At 45.8% G+C, this 20,470-nt stretch overlaps 1 long non-coding RNA gene across 1 annotated transcript; it reads right to left on the reverse strand.

Annotated features, from left to right (window-relative positions):
• Positions 1-9,545: 9,545 nt before the first annotated feature.
• On the reverse strand, positions 9,546-17,247 carry LOC134479896 (uncharacterized). Its single transcript, XR_010053770.1, has 2 exons — positions 13,539-17,247; positions 9,546-12,430 (listed from the first exon to the last, which is right to left on the reverse strand). It is a non-coding gene; the product is annotated as an uncharacterized LOC134479896 (long non-coding RNA).
• Positions 17,248-20,470: the final 3,223 nt, after the last annotated feature.

The following is a 20,470-nucleotide window of genomic DNA, read 5'->3' on the forward strand; positions in this document are numbered from 1 at the left end:
GCATGGGATACCAGTCGGCCGTGCCTGTACCTCCATGCCCGCTCAGAGACTGCACGCACTAGCCGGAGCGCAGTCCTTAGGCCTGGCACAGCTTGGTGCTTGTCACCATCTTTCCCTCCCCGGTCTGCGCTTACGATTTCCCAGTGGGGAAAGGCTCATATCTGTCTTAGTCACATCTTGATCATTGTCAAGAGGAACAAAGGACTCAGAACGAGAGTGCCTAGACTCAAAAGTCAGAGCTGCAGCTCCCTGTGTGGACATCTCTCCCAGTGTCTCCTGAGCTTGGTTTCCTTGTATACAGAATGGGATTTGTCATAACTCCTGATCATTTTCCTTCCAGGGAGCTCAAACTGACTGAAGCCTGACAGGGCCTTTCATCTGAGTCTCTCAGGATCCAGGTCTGCCTTGGGTCTACATTCCAAGCACAGGCAGAGCACAGGGTCCACGGTGAGTGGAGTCAGTGATGGAGGTAATCCATCATTGGATTAAATTTAGCTAGGACAGGAGGAGAAGCAGGCCTGGGAGCATGTCACCTCAGTATGTTGTGGCCTTGTTCTCTGGCTGTTCTTTTGGGGCTCTTTATACCAGACTGGATTTTTACTACCCAGAAATCTGGAGTGTTCCTTCCCTCCCCCAGTTGCTATTGAGACCAGAACTGCCTGCAGGAGCAGCTAGCTGAGCAGTCCACCAGGCCCTGCAGCTTGGCTGGAGATGTGAGCCTACTCCAAATGAGCCTTTCAGTGCTGCAGGGCTCCTGTGGGGTGTTATAACTTCATGGCTACAACATTACAGGCATTGCTCTAAGCTTGAACAAAAGCGTTTGCTCAAACCAGATGCCCTGACTTCTTCACCAACTAGCTGGGCAAACTGTCCATCCTCTGCCACACTCTTTCCAGACCAGTTTGCTGAGTAGTCCTCACAGGATTTCAGGGACGGGATTACCTGTAGAGAAAGGCATCTGGGGCAGGACTACCTGTAGACAGAGGCATCTGTCAAAGACCAGAAGGATTTTGTTGTTGCTAATTAAAACTTTGTTTTTTTAAATATAAAATTTGTATCTACTCCTAGACTTTAAGTGTGATACCCAATCAGGGCTGAACATTTCTGTCAGCCCACAAAGCCACCCTTTGTCTCTTTCCTTTCAATCTTGCTCCATCTACTAGACAGCAATAGGCCTGGCTCCCATCATGATAGGTGGAGTTAGCCTTTTGACAGTTTCATACATATGAAACTGTACACCATGTACTCTTTTTCTGTATGTATTTAAAAAAAAATATTTATTCATGTGTGAGAGTGTGTGTAAATGCATGTGAGTTTGTGCATGTGTGTTTGTGTATGTGTGTGCCTGTGTGTGTGTCCATGTGTGTCTGTGTGCATGCATGTGCACACACTGGTGTCTATGGCTGTCAGAAGGGAGTCATTGGATCCCTTGGTTTGTGAGATGCACTATGTATGTGCTGGGACCTTAGGCCCTCATAACTGAGCAAACGTCCTTGACAATTGCACCATCTCCCCAGGCCCTGTATCAGTTCTTTTTGTTCTGTTATTGCTTGGATCCATGGTGTGTTTTTAAAATTTTATTTATTGAGGAGTAATTTCCTATTGCACAAAGTACATTAGGTTATGTTTGTAGCTGAATAGGACATTTGGCTTCTTTTTTCTTTATTAGTTTTTGTCTATCACGAGTAGGGTTGCTATGGGGGATTTATGTAAGAATTTATGAAGATGTTTTCCCTAGCCTTGCTGACTCATGTGGCAGGAAACTGTTTAACTCCATAAGACACTGTCATGCAGGGAAGTCTCTTTTCTCACAGTCATATTACCGTACAGTCCCACCAACAGTTCGTGAAACTCCACTTGTTCCAGTCTTCAATCTTGGCTCCGGGGAGCTCTCCAGGGTTCTGCCTCAGGTTATCTCTGCTGCCAGACACTAGGGTTGCAGGGCCGCATCCAGCCATCGGCTCTACAGGGTGAACTCTGATCTTCTGAGGTAAGCTTATAGTTCCAACCCAAACCCAGATGTCATGACTGTCTGTGTGGTAGTCCAACCCCCCTTTTTAATCTCTCAACCAAACTGCCATGGCCTCCCAACTTAAGTGCATCTAAAATATGGGAATGAATGCCTCTGGGTCTTGTGTAGTGCAGATTCTTAATCTAGCTTTGAGAGGGACAATGGTTTTGCATTTGATTTAGCTCCCAAGTTAGCACAATAGCATCAGTCTGTGTGCCACACGGACCTGCAGCTTGAACTCATGCTCCTACTTCCACTCCTGTCCATCAGCAGCCCTGGGTGTCATTTTAAAACAGCCATTCAGTGTTTTGTAAGAGCACGTAGGAGAAGACCCAGACTCCTTACCGTGGTGGGAAAGCTTTGCCCCCTGCTAGTCTGCTTCTTACCTTTTCCACTCCAGCCACCTGGACTTTTTACCATTTTTCCGGGACCCTCATTATTTCCAACCCCAGGGCTAGTCCATGCCATTGCTTTGGTCTGGGGCCCTTCTTTTCAGGAGGACTTCCTAGTTCTCCAGGGCTCCGCTGAGCTGTTCCCCTCTTAGATAAAATCATCTGGAAAGCTGTTGCATGTAGCTTTCGCTACCCTGCCTAAGCTCCAGGAACGGGCCTCACTACCAGCTTCCCATAAGACCGGTTGTTACTGATACAACCATGTACGTCGCAGTGTTAGCCCGGGGTGGGCAAGCTGATGCAGCAGGCTTCTTTGTGTATGCAGAATAGCCAGGCCAGAATGTTAGATACCCACATGAGCATCCAAATCCTGGTACCTTACATGAGAAAAGGAATGTTAGACAAGCAATTAAATTGGAGATTTGAAACGGAAGAATTCTTTTGGCTTTTATTGGAAGAGAAAAATTCTATGTTTATGGTTTTAAAAGATAAAAGAGGGGGTCATGAGCCAAGACGTGCAAACTGGCTCTTCAGGTTTAAAGGAGCAAGGACATAGATTTTTCTATAGACTCTTAAGAAGAAACCCAGTCCTTCTGACCCACTTTAGATTTTTGATCCACAGAGATGTAAGATAATACATTTGTGCTATTCTAAGTTCATGGTAATTTGTTACACCAACAATGGAGAACTAACACAATTAGTGACATTGGAAAACTTCCAGAAGTCAAATTCATAGCTCCAGCCACAGGTCAGCTCCACAAGCAAGTCCTCAGAAAGGAGACCATCGGGCCTGTGATGCTAGCGCCTGGCAATCCTGTAGCCAGCTAATCTCCAAACGGGTGAGAGGAAGCTGCCCATTACCACAGATGCCCACCCACCTGCCCCAGCTCACAGCTGGCACAAAATGAGCTAAGCCGAGACCAGAAGAACGATAGCATCACTGTGGACAATGTTATTACCATGGGCAGAAGCAAATGCATAAGCCACTGGCTTCTGCCATGATTCTATACCCAATTTACGGAGTTCAGAACCTTCAGACAAGGACTGGAATGCAGCCCAGTGGTACAGCACCAACTTGGCACATACGATCCTATGTGTGATCCCGGCACTGCCAAAGATAATTTTAAAAATGAAAAAAGGAAGGAAGGAAGGAAGGGAGGAAGGAAAGAAGAGAAAGAGAGAGAGAGAGAGAGAGAGAGAGAGAGAGAGGAAGGAAGGAAGGAAGGAAGGAAGGAAGGAAGAAAGAAAGAAAGAAAGAAAGAAAGAAAGAAAGAAAGAAAGAAAGGCAGGCAGGCCAAGACAACGCAAAGCACAGAGCCTTGGAGGAGGAGTCTGGAGCCTTACTATTCTGTCTTTCCTCTTGTTCACAAGCTCTGTTTCCTCCATGCCAACCTGTTTAAACACCTAAGCAAGGCTTGCTGTTTACCTAGCTCCAGATCGTCCCTGTATCTGGGATGCTTTTCATCCATAGCTTTGCCTCCCATAATTGACAGGCATTTGGCACGTGTTTTTGCGAGCATCCTATTTCCAATTCTAGTCAGCTGATGCCATTTGGAATTCGCTTAGGATCAGGCAGTGTGTTACTGAAATTAAACGGGTTTGTAAGTCATTGCCATCTGTAAGCTCTCAAAAGAACAAATACTTTAGAAAACACTTCCCCCTTAGCTGAGAAAAGAGAGCTGCTGAGAGTTACCCAAGACATTGCCATTCTTTTTCCTGATGTAGAAAGGGTTTATTGACTGTCTGTGAAAGTGTGTTTCCTGAGTCCCATTGCTGGGCTGAGTGGTATCTTACTGACTGATTACTTCTGTCTCATAGATGTTACAGATCTCGTTGTATTTCAGTTTTGCCTAAGAGGCAGCTACAAAACCAGCCGCTGTTCTGGGGGAAAATGGCAAATCATGTACAAAATGGTGACGGGATAGTGTTCCCATGGAGTAGTCAAAAGGAAACACAAAACCAACATTTATGGAGTGCTTGTGCATGCTAAGCCTTGGGCTCAGTCACGGAGTGCAGAACAATATAGAAAGGGTCATTAGTCCACGGAACTTACAATACAGCCTTATAACACGTACCTAAGAATGATAATAATTTAAGTCTAAAGCAAAGTAATTTCTCTAATTCAGCAATGATATATAAAGACATTTGAAGGCTTAGAAAAATCTGGCATTTTCACCCCAAGAATGTCCCAGTATCCTTTGAATATTGTAATCTGTTTATTTCTAGTTTTGTGGTATATTACAAAATAATTCTGGTCAGTGAATGGCTACTTCAGTTGCATGAATTCCTTTATTCATGGCTGTGACAAAATCAACTTAAGGGAGGAGGGTTTTCTTTGGGTTCACAGTTTGGGGGGTGAGTGAGGGAGCTTGAAGCAACTGGCTATACTGCATCTGCAGGCAGGAAGCAGAGGTGGGGTGCGGAGGGCTGTGCGGGGCTCTCTCTTCTGTTTGTTCAGTCTAAAACTGAATTCTATAGACTGGTGGTGCCCACATTTAACATGGACCTTCCTACTTCAGTAACCCAATCTAGAAACCCCCTCATAGGCGTGGCTGTAAGTTATCTCCTAGGTGATGCTATATTTTGTCAAGTTAACCATCTGTACTATCTAACTTACACACTTGACACCAAGGAAAATATGAAAAACAGTAGATTTGAAGTCCCATGAGTTACCTGCCCCTTTGACTCTTACATTATTACTGACACTTCAATAATGAAAGACAGAGAGAAGAGCATAGCAGATCTATTTAGTCAATATTGCACATGACACAGGAGTCCTCAGAATTAAAAGAAAAGATCTAGGGAAGATTGTTTTTTGTTTGTTTGTTTGTTTTTTTCAGAGCTGGGGACCGAACCCAGGGCCTTGCACTTGCTAGGCAAGCGCTCTACCACTGAGCTAAATCCCCAACCCCGGGAAGATTGTTTTTATGCTTGGACTCAACAAAGAATGTTGAGTCCAGCGTTGTGATTAGACAAAGAAAAAATGGATGAGCTTATGTGACAAACTGAGGGGAACCCAGTCAAGTCTGTGTGGCAGCATTCATGCTGCTCTTTCTATATAACATTCCGTTCTTCCGGATGTCTTCAGAATCCTTCTGAAATGGTCTATCAGTAAGGAAGGCCAGAGAATTTGTTCTTGCGCAGAAAGACAAGGGAGGGTCACAGCAGGTGCATTCTTCAGCTTTGTGGCTTGCTTAAGAGAACGGGGGAGGGGTGGGGGGGGCTGGGGAGATGGCTCAGTGGTTAGGAGCACTGGCTGCTCATGCAGAGGACCTGAGTTCACTTCCCAGCTACCACATGGTGGCTCACAACCATCTGTAATTCCAGTTCTGAGGGAGCCAATATATTCTCCTGGCTTTTGTGGGCATATGGCACACATACATGCATGCAGGTAAAACATTGGCATACGTAAAATATATTTAAAAACGAAAACCAAAGAGGAGGAGGAAGAAGAGGGAGGAGGAAAAGGAAGAGGAGGAAGAGGAGGAAGAGGAGGAGGAAGAGGGAGGAGGAAAAAGGAAAATTCTAGTTTCTATGACTCAGCTTGTGAGTGATGAGAGAATTCTGCTTCCTGTGACTCCCTTTCAGGAAGACTAAGGGGCAGGAAGTCACTGCTGAGGTTTTCTCAGTGTTCTTTGGTCTTTTCGGGAACCTTCAGTTAAGGGAACTCAGGGTACCAGGGTAATAAATATACTTCGGTGTTTCTGAGCCTGGATACTCCGCTATTAAGATGGCCTTCATATTGGTTCTGTGATCTATTCGTTCATATAATCATTATTTTCATTCTTCTGTGCATCTTCTGGAAGTTTAATCTTTAAGACCATCTGTCTAGGTCTAGGGATGCCTCTAAGACGTAGGATCACAGAGCATGACTGTCAACTTGAGCATCAAGGGCATGAAGGAGCCGGAACCATTCACATATCCTAAGTGGCATCTCAGTATTTTGGGTATAGGGTGGGACCTGGCCCTCCTGACCACCTCCTGTGAGAGTCATTTGCAGTAGTTTCAGGAAGGACTATGGCTTCCTCATTAATTCCCCTCTTACCCATGCCCTTGAACCTGGAGTCTGGCTAGTCTGCCTGCTGCAGAGTCTCTTTCTCTGCCTCCCAAGCATAGGGATTCCAGGGCCAATGTTTCTTTCACAAGTGATCTTGGGAGCCAAGCCCACTGAACCATGTCCTCAACCCTTTATCGCTTATGGAATCCTGCGCATAACATTCTTGACAGCATGAATTGATGACTTACCTCTGAAACCCTGAGTGAAGAACGATGGCTTGGCCAGCAAAGTATCTACTGGGCCATCCAGGGCACTGACAGTCATGAGGAAGTGCAAATGCTGGCTGCCACCTGGCTGCCACCCTTAGCTTTCTGGCCTCTCTCTAATCGGTCCACATTTCTGTTCTCTCTACCAACCACAGTCATTATTTCAAGGACCCAGTTTACAAAAGGTACATTTGGGTTATCTCTACTTCAATACCTGTTTTCACATCTCCAGGGTCAGTGTTTAACCCAACTGTGATGTTGCCTGTGCCACGGCTGAATCTAGAGCCCTCTCCTTCTTCCTATCTAACTCCAACTATCAGCCTGTGTAGGGCACAATGGCTAAGTGCATTTTCTCTGTGCAAAGCCTGCAGATAAACAGGACACAAAGTGGTAGGAGCAGGTACTAAGACTGATGTGAGATGGACCTGGGTGTGCGACAGCTCAGCCACCTGCATCCTTTGCAAGTTGACCCCATAGCCCTCTGTTTCTTCATTTCAGAAGTGGACATTGCAGTTCTACTTAGAGCAGAGTGGGGTTATTAGGATCACATGAGCAAAGACACCAGAAGCCAGCTTGGGCATACGTGTGACATAGGCTTTACTGGTGTGGGTGTGGCACCCACAGTGCAAGCTGCATCATCTCGGGAGAGTTTAAACGAGGCCTGCAGCTTTTCACAAAGGCATGCTCGCAGTTAAGGACAAGGAACACTGCAGAACTGTTAGCTATAGTCACACAACATGTAACGGTGTTGGTCGGGGATGGGGCGCACATACTGCCGTGGGTGCTGAGGGTGATAGTGGAGATGGGAAGTTAGTATCCTCTGTCTGAGACTATCCTAACAGCACACAAGCAACATGTGCTGATGCTGTATAAACAGACCTAGTATTGCTCTGTGTTGCAGTATACACAGATCTGCCCACTGACAGTCATATTAAGCATGGTACATAACAATTGTGCACAATACATAGCACTTGACTGTTGCATGTAATTTTGTAAAACCACGCTTGCTCCTTGCTCAGTCCTGGGTCCTGTGCTGCACTCCAAGATCAACAGAGCCAATAGCTGACTGTCTTACCCAGCCCCCATGGCTAGCTTCACCAAGCCCCTTGGTTCTCACTCAGTTCTGCCAAACGGCCAGCTCTAATGCTTTTCCCATGAACACCGACCGGATCTGTGCTCCCTCTCCACTGGCTAACCACCCAGGGCTAGCTGCACTGAGCCTCTAACAACTGCCCAGGCTGTGCCCTTTCTCTCTCTTGCCCACCTGAGTCGCTGTGGATGGAAAACACCAGACAGCCGTAATATTTTAAAACCAGCCAGATAACACAACTGCTGGGCACAGGATCTACAGCCCTAATTCATCAGCTATCCTATATCAGAATTCTGTCACTGGCTAAGGTTGTGATTGGCTCTAGTAGCCCCCAGGCCTTACGTGATGTTGATGCTCCTTTCTCCAAAGCCTCATTGAAAAGCCTCTCTCTATCTCTTTCCCTCCTCTTCCTCCTGGGACCCAGAAAACCCACCTTTTCCCCTTCACCCAACGATTGACTTCTGCTGTCTTTATTGACATAATCAAGAAAAATTTAGCAAACCAGATTTTAGTACCTGCTCCTCCCGCCTACACTTGACAGTCGTAACAGACACTTTGTTGCTGGCTTATCTGTTTACTAGGTCACACTTTTGTTGTTCTTTTGATGTATGGATGTTAGCTGGATATCGTTACTGGTTTATATACCTATTGGTCTATACCTTTTCTCATTTTCAGCTACACTCACTTAAGAAGTGTATTCTCAAGCAGGATGCTGTGTCACACCAGCACCCTCCTCCTAGCTGTGTTCAGTAGCACTAGGGGCCATGAGGAATGACTAGTGTGCACATTCAGTGTGTCTGAATGCAGCCCGGATAACGCACAGTAAGGGAACTGCTGTGGTGTATGCCTCATGGCCGCCCATCATTAAGTTGTGCATGAGTGACTGACAGAATGAGCTCTGGACAGGTCAGGGAGGAGCACTCCCAGAACCCAGGAAGGGGAGCGGCTGCCAGCTACTAGTCTGACAGGAGCCGTGGCCTTCTTGGAAGAATGCAGCAGCCCACGACCATCTGCCAGACAGGAACAGCATTCCCAAGGCATTGGTGCTGCTCCTGCAGCCTCCTCCCCCCTCCCTCTCCCAGCTTCTACTAGCACCTCCTTCCACTTGACACCAATTGGAAGGGAATCTGTTTTTACAAGCCATATGAGTCAGCCTTCCAAGGCTCAAAGTTGGATGAGAAACTCTCGTGGAGCTGGGGAGACGCTTAGTGAATCCAAGCGCTTGCCGAGCAAACATGGCAGTGTGAGTTCACCTGGGTAAAGTCAAGTGTAGCCACATGTGCCTATAAGCCCAGGAGACAGAGACAGGCAGACCTCAGGTTCTGTGAGAGACCCTGTCTCAAGAGGCTAAGGTGAAGAAGAGTGATAGAGCAGGAAAGTTGACATTTTCTTTTGGACACACACACACACACACACACACACACACACACACACACAGAGGGGGGAGGGAGAGAGGAAGAGGGAGAGAGAGAGAGAGAGAGAGAGAGAGAGAGAGAGAGGTGATGGTGGTAGTAGTGATGATGATGATGGAAGAAGAGGAGGAGGGGGAGGAGGAGGAGGAGGAGAACTACTTTCTGGTAAAGCTGGCGTTCCTAGCTCATCTGCTCCTAAGAACTGAACAGTCAGGTGGTCCAAGTATAAAGACCGAGCTGTAGATGAGGCAGGGGACACACAACTAGACTGTTTCCATCTGAAATAGGGGTTCTTGGGGTTTCCATTGAAAGATCCCACGCAGAGAGACCCTTACTCAAGTCTTGGGAAATCGCGGACCCCAGACACAGAGAGACCATTTTGGATGTAATAAGCAAAGGCGAGGTTTATTACGGAGACCTATTACAGAGATCTCCGGGCCGACACATATCCCACGCAGGAGACAGAGGTGTCGACCCCGAGAGGCTGGGAAAAAGAGTATTTAAAGGCAGAGGCTGTGAGCACCAGGGGATGGGGGATGTCAAAGGGGAATGTACCACAAGTTACAAGATTGTTTTATGGCTCCAGGAGATAAGGGGACGCCAGAAGGTTTTATGGCCCCCTGGTTCCTGGAACAGAGCTACTAAATCAGGAGAAGGGTAGGGTCTTCAGGTCCTCATTATTTTTAAACGTTTGTCAAAACTGATGGAGCATTTGTATTTGAAACACCTCTGGTTAGGCTTGGGCTGTCCGGTTTCTTGGAGTGCTCTCTGCAGGACACAATGGCTGAAAAGCACAAGTAGGGGCTTATCAGGGTCTGGAGGACATCTGGTTAAAGTATGACTCTGAGTAAGCTGGGGGGACGTCTTTGGATGGTTTATGGGTCAGTCCTCGATAGCCTGAGCTGGATCCTGCATTCCTTTTCTTTATCTTTATGGCCTGTTATTCCTGGCGGCAGGGCTTAGCCCTGAGTTTGTGGCTTTTGGGGCTAACTCTTTTAATTTTATATTTCTAAACCTAGAATTTGTATAATTTTCTTTTCATTCCCGTCTTCTCCTACTAAATAATTCTAATCTTAGAATTTTGATATCAAGTCTTATTTGGTCTCACCAGTTGTCCTAACTGACTGGTACTGTTGTCTCAGGACCATCAACCGCACAGCACCCACTCAATTTTTAACAAAAGCAATTAACCTGTTTGTCACGCAGGAGCCAAAAACTAAAACCAAGAAAATTATTAATAATGGCCCAGCTGTAGCAGAGAGTAGGGTAGTCATCCAGGGAGATCTACTAAACTAGCTCTCGAACTATCTCTGATGTGTTTTTCTGTCTGTCTGTCTTTTGTCTAACCTTTTTTTAAGTTTATTTATGGAGTCTTTAATTACTCCTGAATGGTCTGTATAGAAGCAACATTTTTCTTTCAGTGTAGCACACAGATTCCTTCTTTAAGGAATATCAGGTCTGATCTTTTCTTATTTTGAAGGACTACCTCTGAGAGGGAAGTTAGGTATTCTTGGAGGTCAGCTAAAAAGTCTTTTACTCTTTTTATATCTGAGTCAATGGCAGTTCTGAATTCTCTATAAGCCTTGTATTGTAGGGCAACAGCAGATGTCCTTGTGCTGCCCTTGTAGCACCTAGATAGCCCTAGCCCTAAGTAATTCTCAACTCCTTTTTTTTGTCTCTTACTAAGTCTTTAGCATCAGGATTCCAATCTGGACACTATCTGAACCTATACACCAAGGTCATGACTGTCTTTCAGAACTTCTAAACTTATATAGGTTGTGATCCCTGAGGCACAGTCCCAAGAAGTGTTAGGAGTACTAACATATGTAATGTTACATTATTTGTAATAGAAATCAAGCCTATCCCCACACCTATCTCGATGGAACCCAGGACAAACATGACTGAATTTCTCTCTAGGTCCCAGCTCTCAGCCCTAACAGCTAGTACACGGCTGGTGAGGGCTGAGAATTGACGGCTGTCAGGGTGGTCAGCAGCACCAGGTATGGTCCTTTCCAGCGAGGATCGAGTGTCTGGGCTCAGTGTAGCTGCTTCCGACCTGGAACTGATGGGATGTCTCAGGGGTCTCCGGGGCATAGGCTGCTGTCAGCTGTGAGCAGATTTCTTTCTGTATCACCTGTAGGTCTTTTAGCCTGGCACACAAATCATTATTACTATGACATGTTGGTTCAGTAACATCATCTAATACAGTCAGGGGAGCTGAGGCCCCATATAAGATCTCAAAGTGGGTAAGGCTGAATCTGGAAGGGGTATTTCTTGCTCTGAAGAGAGCAAGAGGGAAGGAGTGTCACCCAGTCTGTGCCAGTCTCCATGGTCAATTTGTTTAGGGTCTCTTTTAGAGTTCTGTTTATTTACTCTACCTGTCTTGAACTTTGAGGTCTGTAAATATAATGTAATTTCCAATCGACCTCTAAATATTTGGCCACACCCTGGCTTACCTTGGCAACGAAAGTAGGACCGTTGTCTGACCAGATTACCTTGGGCATTCCAGACCTGGGGAAGATTTCTTTCAGTATCTTCTTGATGATTGCAGAGGCCGTCTCTCGTTTGGTGAGGAAAGCTTCTGTCTATTTCTGAAAAAGTATCTACAAGCACTAGGAGATTATATTTTTCTGGTTTTATCTCAGTGAAGTTTACTTCGACTTTTCATTAAACTCTCTAGGTCTCTTTGTCCTGTTTGTTTGTTAAGCATTTATTTATTGACGTATTTTATACTTTTTTATTGTCTCTCTTGGCTAAAATCTTAAAGTCTATTATATATATTTTAACTATTTGGACAAACTTCTTATCTCTTAAATGAGTCTATTTTTTTATTTGGCAAAGTGAGTCTTTTCTTTGTTCTCTGGGGAGTATAGCTTCCCCTCAAGTGTGCCATTGTCCTTTATCTTTTAAGCAATTTGGGCCTTTTCTAAGTGAGGCCATCCCTTAGTCTAATCCTAGTTCTCAGTGGCTGTCTCTTGCAGGCCTGTAACCAGGATAGGCTCCTGTATAGCCATTTCCCAAGCCACTTTATCTGTTTTGTCACTGCCCCATGTCACTGAATCTCTTCCCTCCTGTTTTCCTGGGCAATGAATAGTACTCACAGTTGTTGGCTTCATCAGGGCATCTAAGAGATGGCAAAGACATCTGTGGCGCTGATGTGCTGGGGGGGTAGAGGTTCAGCCATTCTAGATGACATTGTGTTGTCCACCATGGCAGCACCCACTTGTCTCTGACCTTCATTCATGAAGAGAACTGTTCCTGTCTGTGGACAAGGTCCTCGGCTTTCAGCAGGGGTCAATCAGCCAGTCGCAGAGGTCTTTCCTCCACCCATGTGCTTCTGTCAGTGTTTGACACTCGTGCTGTGGTGGCTCCAGGTCCGGATTGGGCAGCAAGGTGACCAGATTGTCCCCAACCGGTGGAGAATCTAGTCCATGGCAGCTGACCAGTAGTCCCATCTTTGGACACTCTATCAGCCACTCTATCACAGTTTAAGTCCTGGATTGGGTGATAATTGTTAGTGCCCGGCTGGCAGGAACGGTGTGTTCCAGGCAGAAAAGCACTAAGCCATTTATCTCCCAGCATCAGTTACTGGTGTACTGAGACAGGTCTTAAGCTCCACATACACAGTCTATAGATATGTACACACATGGCCTCATCTAGCCATTTTAGCCCACGCAAGCCAATTTGGAGAGCAATTTTCTCATGAGCAAGGGATAGGGGCAGTCAGGGATGACCATGAATTAGTGGGTGGGTTACCCGGCCCACGCCAAGGTCCACTGTTCTTCGGGCAGTCCATAAGTATTGTTCGTTGTCAGTAGCTCCTTGCACTCAAGGTCTTTGGATATTGGCCCACAGGGGGGCATAGGAGCACAGAGCATTGGGTCCCTGTATCCACAAAACAACTGGGCGGGCTTCCCTTCTATCTCTGTGTATAGCCAGCACCAAGAGGCTCTCCAGTGTCCCCTCTTGTTCTTTCTGGGGCAGTCCCTGACCCAATATCCTTTTTCTTCGTATTAGGCACACTGATCTTTAGCCAGGAATTCTCTTCTGTTGTCAGGTACTATCTTCCTAGGTTCCCTAACTACTGTGGCCAGTATATGTTCCTCTCTTGTCTTTTATCTCTCTTTAGCTCTCTAACTTCTTTTTTTTTTTCTCTTTTCTTCCCTAGCTTTCTGTTCTTTTTACCTCTTTCTTTTTTAACCTTACTTTCTCTGTAACTTACACTAACTCTCAGCAACTTAACTTAACCCTTCAAATTTTTGTAACTTTTTTTTTATATCCTTTCTTTATCTTAGCCAGATTGGTGGGGCATTTTCTAGCCCCTCAGAGACCCACCCTTGGAGCCTGGCAGCAGACCTGGCACTCCCTACCTTTAGGCGTCTGAAGAGAGCAGGCAGAAGTGAGGGCCTTCTATCCATCTCTGGAACACTTTTTCTGGCCTCTAGTAGGATTCCGTCTTTCCTCGGTGGTAAAGAAGACCTGTAACAGTTACTAACAAGCATCTCAAATGGGATGGTGAGAAAACAAGGGAATCTTGAGAATAGAGGTCCACTGAAGAGGGCAAATAGCATTTAGTCACACAGCTAAGCCAGGAGGCTTTCTTGGGACAAAAAGACCTTGTGTCTGTGAAACAGAAAAGTGAGCAGAGGGGCAGCCTATCTGTTACCGGCTGTCTCTCTGGACTTAGATTTTCCCTTAAGGAGTACCTTCCTTTAGTGCCAGCTCAGTGGCTTTATCACTCAAGAGACCCATCCTCTAAATGACACTAGGCTTCCAGTAAGAACTAATAACAAAAGGATGGAGAGACGGTTAGAACCTGAGTGTTAGATACTAAGCAGCTGACAAAAGAATTGTAACCAGTTCACCTGGGGCTTTCAGGACCTCAGTAGCAGCCCTTTACCAAACTTTCTCAGTGGGCTAAAGGCCCATGGAAAAGAAAACATTAATCCTGACCTTGGCCACAGCCAAAGCCTGAATTCTAAATTCAAACTGGCAAAACAAAACAAAGTTCTTTACAGTTTGTTGTAGATTCTTTGAAACTATTTTAGGGGCTTCTCTGCCCCCCAACCTGGGACATTTCTACCACAGGGGCAGGAACTGGCTGCTGTGGGGATAGGATCAAAGGCATTCTCCATGCTAATGATGACCAGTGAGAAAAGTAATTTAATGCTGGAGACTGGCTCCTCTCTTGGAATAGGGCCAGCAGATAAGGCAGGCTCCTTAAAGAACTTCTCTTAATGAGCACCCTCTTTCTGTGAGCAAGAGTTGAAGGTCTGGTCACTAAAAGCAGAAATTCCTTTCTTGTTCTTGTTTTTCTTAGAGTCCTCTCCCACCTCACTCGCAGCCTTTTTAGATTATTCTTTATGTAGCATTTTTAACACAGCCTGTCCCTTTTTTATAGCCTGTTGACAGCATTTCTGATCTTTTAGGCAGCTACGCACTAAGTGTCAAACCGGCTGAAACTCCGCCTTTAAGATTCTTTGCTCTCAAGCAAAATTTAAATCCTTTTCTAGCTTATCTCAGCTGTCCACTGTGAGATTCCCAGAGATGGCGAACCAAGGTGTAGTAATTCACTAAGAAATCTCTCTATAGTGTTTCTTTTTACCTTAAGCCTTTTCTTTTTAAACAGCTCCTGAAGAGCCAGAAAAATTGGGTGAGACTTGAGAAGTCTCCATGCTCGCTGTAGCAGCTCCACAGCTAGTTTCGCTCCCCCCTACTGTGTGTTGCGAGCACAAGCACAGATAAAACACTATGTTTTAAAAAATTAACGTTGGCTATCAACCAACACACCGCCACTAGAGCGGGGTCTATAAAATTAAGTTTCTTACTCACTATACTTGTTTCATACCGGAGGCCTAATCTGGGGAACTTTTTTATTTACGAGAGGTTTTGTCCTCAAGGTTTTTGTTAATGTCTGTTTACACAACTGTTAACAGCAGCTAGGCTGATCAAGGGGAGTAAAGGGAGGGGCCTCTCTCCTTGGGGAGGAGGCTCAAGAGAGAAAGACAAAACTCCCTGGCAGAAAACAATTTCTCTCAAGCAAATTATTTTTAACTCTTAACTTAAGCACCAAGAGGACCAAGTAAAACTCTATGACGAACAAAGCAAACAGTTTCATGATTTCAAACACAGTCGTCAGTCCAAGATTTTAAACACAGTCGTCAGTCCAAGATTTCAAACACAGTCGTCAGTCTAAATTTAAAAACGAAACAAAAGCCAAAAAGACACTTGACAATACCACAGAAAACAAGCCAGACAAACAATATCAAGACAAAGCATCTTATAACCAACTTTCACAGATGCCTGGTACCTTCAGTACGTGGCCCAAACTGCAGCTTAACCTTAGCTGCTTTTGGGATGAGATGGACCATCTGATTCCACCTCCCAACAGGATTCCAGAGTGTCCTCTTGTCCTAACGACTAAGCACACTTGTCCGTGCCTATATTTAAATAGGCAGCCGAACTCGACCTCTGACGGAGTGGGATTCCTCGTCCACTCCCGCCTAGGTAAAAGGAGCATTCCATCTCCTTTGTTCCAGAAAACCAGAGTCAGGTCCTCCTGACTGTCCATAGTCGGGCTCTCCCGACTGTTCTCCGCCCGTGGAACGTCTTCCAGGGGCTGCAGCCTTGCGGGCCCGGGGCGTCCCCCCTTCCGCAGCCAGGGGGTCCTCACGGACCACAAAGGCAGCTGCATGAGTGGGGATACACATCCACTCTCCTACAGGGCAGGAATACACATCCACCCTCCTAGCACAGGGCAGGAATACACATCCACCCTCTTAGCACAAGGCAGGAACACCCATCTGCCCTCTTAACACAGGGCAGGAATACCCATCTGCCCTCTTAACACTGACCAGTACTAAGACACACATATATACACACACGGCGGAACCAAAACAGAGACAGACACAGACTGACAATTGCGGCGCCGCTCACACAGAAACACTCAGACAAACATCCAACTCACCTCCAAGGGGTCTTCGGAGTCTGGGGTAGTCGCGCAGATCCCGGACGAGCCCCCATAAATATGAAAGATCCCACGCAGAGAGACCCTTACTCAAGTCTTGGGAAATCGCGGACCCCAGACACAGAGAGACCATTTTGGATGTAATAAGCAAAGGCGAGGTTTATTACGGAGACCTATTACAGAGATCTCCGGGCCGACACATATCCCACGCAGGAGACAGAGGTGTCGACCCCGAGAGGCTGGGAAAAAGAGTATTTAAAGGCAGAGGCTGTGAGCACCAGGGGATGGGGGATGTCAAAGGGGAATGTACCACAAGTTACAAGATTGTTTTATGGCTCCAGGAGATAAGGGGACGCCAGAAGGTTTTATGGCCCCCTGGTTCCTGGAACAGAGCTACTAAATCAGGAGAAGGGTAGGGTCTTCAGGTCCTCATTATTTTTAAACGTTTGTCAAAACTGATGGAGCATTTGTATTTGAAACACCTCTGGTTAGGCTTGGGCTGTCCGGTTTCTTGGAGTGCTCTCTGCAGGACACAATGGCTGAAAAGCACAAGTAGGGGCTTATCAGGGTCTGGAGGACATCTGGTTAAAGTATGACTCTGAGTAAGCTGGGGGGACGTCTTTGGATGGTTTATGGGTCAGTCCTCGATAGCCTGAGCTGGATCCTGCATTCCTTTTCTTTATCTTTATGGCCTGTTATTCCTGGCGGCAGGGCTTAGCCCTGAGTTTGTGGCTTTTGGGGCTAACTCTTTTAATTTTATATTTCTAAACCTAGAATTTGTATAATTTTCTTTTCACCATCAGGAAGCAAATGACCACTTCTAATCAGACCTTAGCAGTGTATAAACAACACTTCAAAACCAAGTGAAAGCTGCCAAGCAATTTGTTCTGTTATGCAGTTTATGCTTTCTCTGGTATTGTTTACTCAGCAAACAGAGATAACACAGTGATCACATTTGCTTTGCTCTGCTCTGAATTCATTTTCTTCTTGATCCAACTGAATCTCGATGATACAATTGAATTAAAAATCTGGTTTGTTTCAGGCATGTCAAATAATCTATGAAATGATTTGAAACATTTAAACTTGTTTGTTTTCATTTGCTGTGGTTACTGTAACAAAATACCTCACATGGAAATACTTTTTAAAAAAAAAAAAAGTTCTCCCATAGTTCTGGAGACTGGAAATCCAAGATCAGGAGGAGGCTGCCCCTTCCTCTCTGCAGGTGCAGGAAACGAGGAGCTCTTTTGGCTGGTGAGACTCCCCTGGTTTGGAGCAGCATGACTCCAATCTGTGCACGGCCCTCATTGTGTGCATGTTATTTATCTCATCTTTTATAGGAACTCCAGTCTCAGTGGATTAAGGCCTGTGACGGCAACTGATGGAACAGCCTGACTCCATTTTAAGATTAAAAGCCATCATATTACAAATTCGTTTCTGTTTTCTGTAGAATTTGGATTTGAATAGGTCTTGACCCATATTCTGGAATGTTGACATGTTCCACACGCTATATCCTGACCTCCTCCCTGATAAGATGTTCTGCTAAATAATTTTAAAATGTTCTGCCAAGTTCCTATGTAACAAACAAACAAAACCGTTAAAAGCCCCCTAGCATTGCAGTTTGGGGGGCTATATAAGCCCCACTTTTTTCCTATGTTCAATGCTATTTTTCTCAAACCCCATTTAGGGGGATAGGCCTGTCTGACAGAAAATAAAACTGGCTTATCTTGATCAAAGAGTTTGGATAATGGTCTTGTCTTAAGAGTTTTACTTCTGTGAACAGACACCATGACCACCGCAACTCTTATAAGGAAAACATTTACTTGGGGTTCAGAGGCTCAGTTCATTATCATCATGGCAGGAACATGGCAGCATCCAGGCAGGCATGGTGCAGGAGGAGTTGAGAGGTCTACATCTGGATCTGATGCAACCAGAAGACTCTCTCCAGGTAGCTATGAGGAAGCTCTCTCAAAGCCCAGCTCCAAAGTGACACACTTCATCCACCAAGGCCACACCTCCTTATAGTGCTACTCCCTGGGCCAACCATTCAAACCACCACAGGTCTTCACTAGCATTTGGTGGGGTTAACATAATCTTGGTTGTCAACATCCAGGAAGAGGTCTAACTGCTGTTGTTTCTTTGTATACTTCTAAGGTATATTTGATTTCTCCAAATCTGTGTCAGACAGAGCAATGTGGTTTTTTTTTTTTTAAACAAGTATGTGGTACATGTCTACCATCTAGACATCGGGAGGCAGAGGCAGGAGGACACTGTACGTTCCAGGCTAGCTAGGGCTATATAATAAGACTCTGTCTCAATCCTGATTCCTTCCAACACACACACACACACACACACACACACACAAACACAGAGAGAGACACACACACACACACATGTAGACTCACAGATATGCACACACGCTCACACTCACACATGCTCACTTACACACACTCACAAAAGCTTTGACACAATGAATGTTTCTTGACTCTGGTAGTGTGAGTTTCCTAACAGCACAGGATGAATAAGTCTTGTTTGTCGTTATGCTTTCTGGTATCTCCAAATGATTGTTATACAATTATCATTCACCAATTATCACCTCTTCTGTTTTGTACAAAACAGAGTAATTCCATAATGTTTGTTTTCAATATCCCTTCCAAGTGTTAGACACCTACAGGCCCCTGTCACTCCATGTTCCGTAAGTGTTCCTGCATCCAAAGCTCAGCCACTCTCAGCCTTGTTCGCTTTTTTCTAGATTGTTCTCACCTCACTACTGAACCCTGAGTGTTCTCTGCCCTCCCTCAGACTCCTTATTCAGGCAGTCAGGAGGGCCTTCTAAATCTTGCTCCCTCACCTCTCTGTTCTGGCCATGTCCCACTAGAATACAGACTCCATGCTGCAGGCGGGGATATTTATGTTTGTTCTCTGCAGAAGCCCGAGTTCCTGGATTAGATGCCACATAATGAAACTTCCAAAGCATTTGTTGAGTGAATGAATCCTGCAAACACGCCCAGTCTTGGCAAACACTGTCTACATCAATTATCTCTACATAGAGTAATTCTTGAAGACTTGGAGACTTAAAACAGTAGCTTGTGGTTTCTGGAAGGGGGCCCTTGGGTTGGTTTGCAGGGGTTCATATACATGACTTCAGGAGGACTCTCTGGTGGGTCTCTGCTCTCTGTGTTGCCTCTTGTCACCCAGAGGGTCAGACTGGCCTGTTCACATCTCCATCGTCTCAGGACTCCCAGAAACTCAGAGTCTCAGGACTCTTGGGAATGCAACCTTGAGTCAAATCCCATCAATTCCATTGACTGTGCTCTGATGAAGTCATCAGGTAGAGAAGATTCAAGGATGCAGGAGAAAACAGGTTCACCATCTTAAGGGATGTGTCACACGCTGCTGTGCTATGGTTCCCTCCAAAGTTCACATCTGTGCCTGGGGCAGGGACAGCTCTGCCCCGCTGCCTGCTTCTCCATCGAGGCCGTCTGCCCGTTGGTCTGTGAACTAACCTTATGAAAGAAGGCATGCTGGATGAGAAAATAAAGTAGGAGGGAAAATTCGGAAACAAAAGGCAGGCGGCTTGGAAGAGGTGACTCCTATGGGAGGGGGACCGAGACTATAGAGAAGTACTTTCCTCCATTCTATAGTTCCCTTGCAATAGTTAAGACCTGAAGCTGTAAGCTATGAGAGTCCACATCATCTCTCTTTCTATTACTGTTTTTTGAAACAGGGTCTCACTCCTGGTCAGCCTGGAGTTCACTATGAAGAAGCTGGCCTCCTAAGGATCCTCCTGCTTCTGCTTCCCCAGTTGAGATGAAAGGTCTGAGCCACTTCCTGTTATTTTTAATTGAACATATAGATTGTACATGTCTGAGAGACGCAGCAAGAATCACGGTTGCTCTGACTTCGTTACAGAGCTAAGCTGCCATCATCAGCATCCTAGGGAACGGCTTCCCATGTACTTGCCTCATTGCCGTATGGGTTTCTTTTTTCTAGTTTTGTTCCTGTGAAGGCTGTGAGGCATCCTGTAGGAGGGGCCACGGAGAATCTAAGATGACAGGGATGGCAGGTGAGGGCATAAGATGCACACACAGCTGACAGGCTGTGGGCGTGCAGGGTGGGGGCGGAACGATACATGGAGCTTGCCGAAGGACAGCCTTCTGGGAAGAAGTGGGCAAAAGAGGAGTTTCTCCTCTTCCCTTCATTCGTGGGCCTTGCTCTGGTGGGCAGTTGGCAGCTATAATTCTGAAGTGGAAGCTCTAGAACGGCAGACAAAGGACTAACGTTAGCAGCTTAAGGACTGGATGTTTGTCCACAGCAATGAGGAAGTCAGAAAAGAAG

The sequence above is a fragment of the Rattus norvegicus genome, chromosome 7 (assembly GCF_036323735.1).
Source record: "Rattus norvegicus strain BN/NHsdMcwi chromosome 7, GRCr8, whole genome shotgun sequence".
Classification (NCBI taxonomy): domain Eukaryota; kingdom Metazoa; phylum Chordata; class Mammalia; order Rodentia; family Muridae; genus Rattus; species Rattus norvegicus.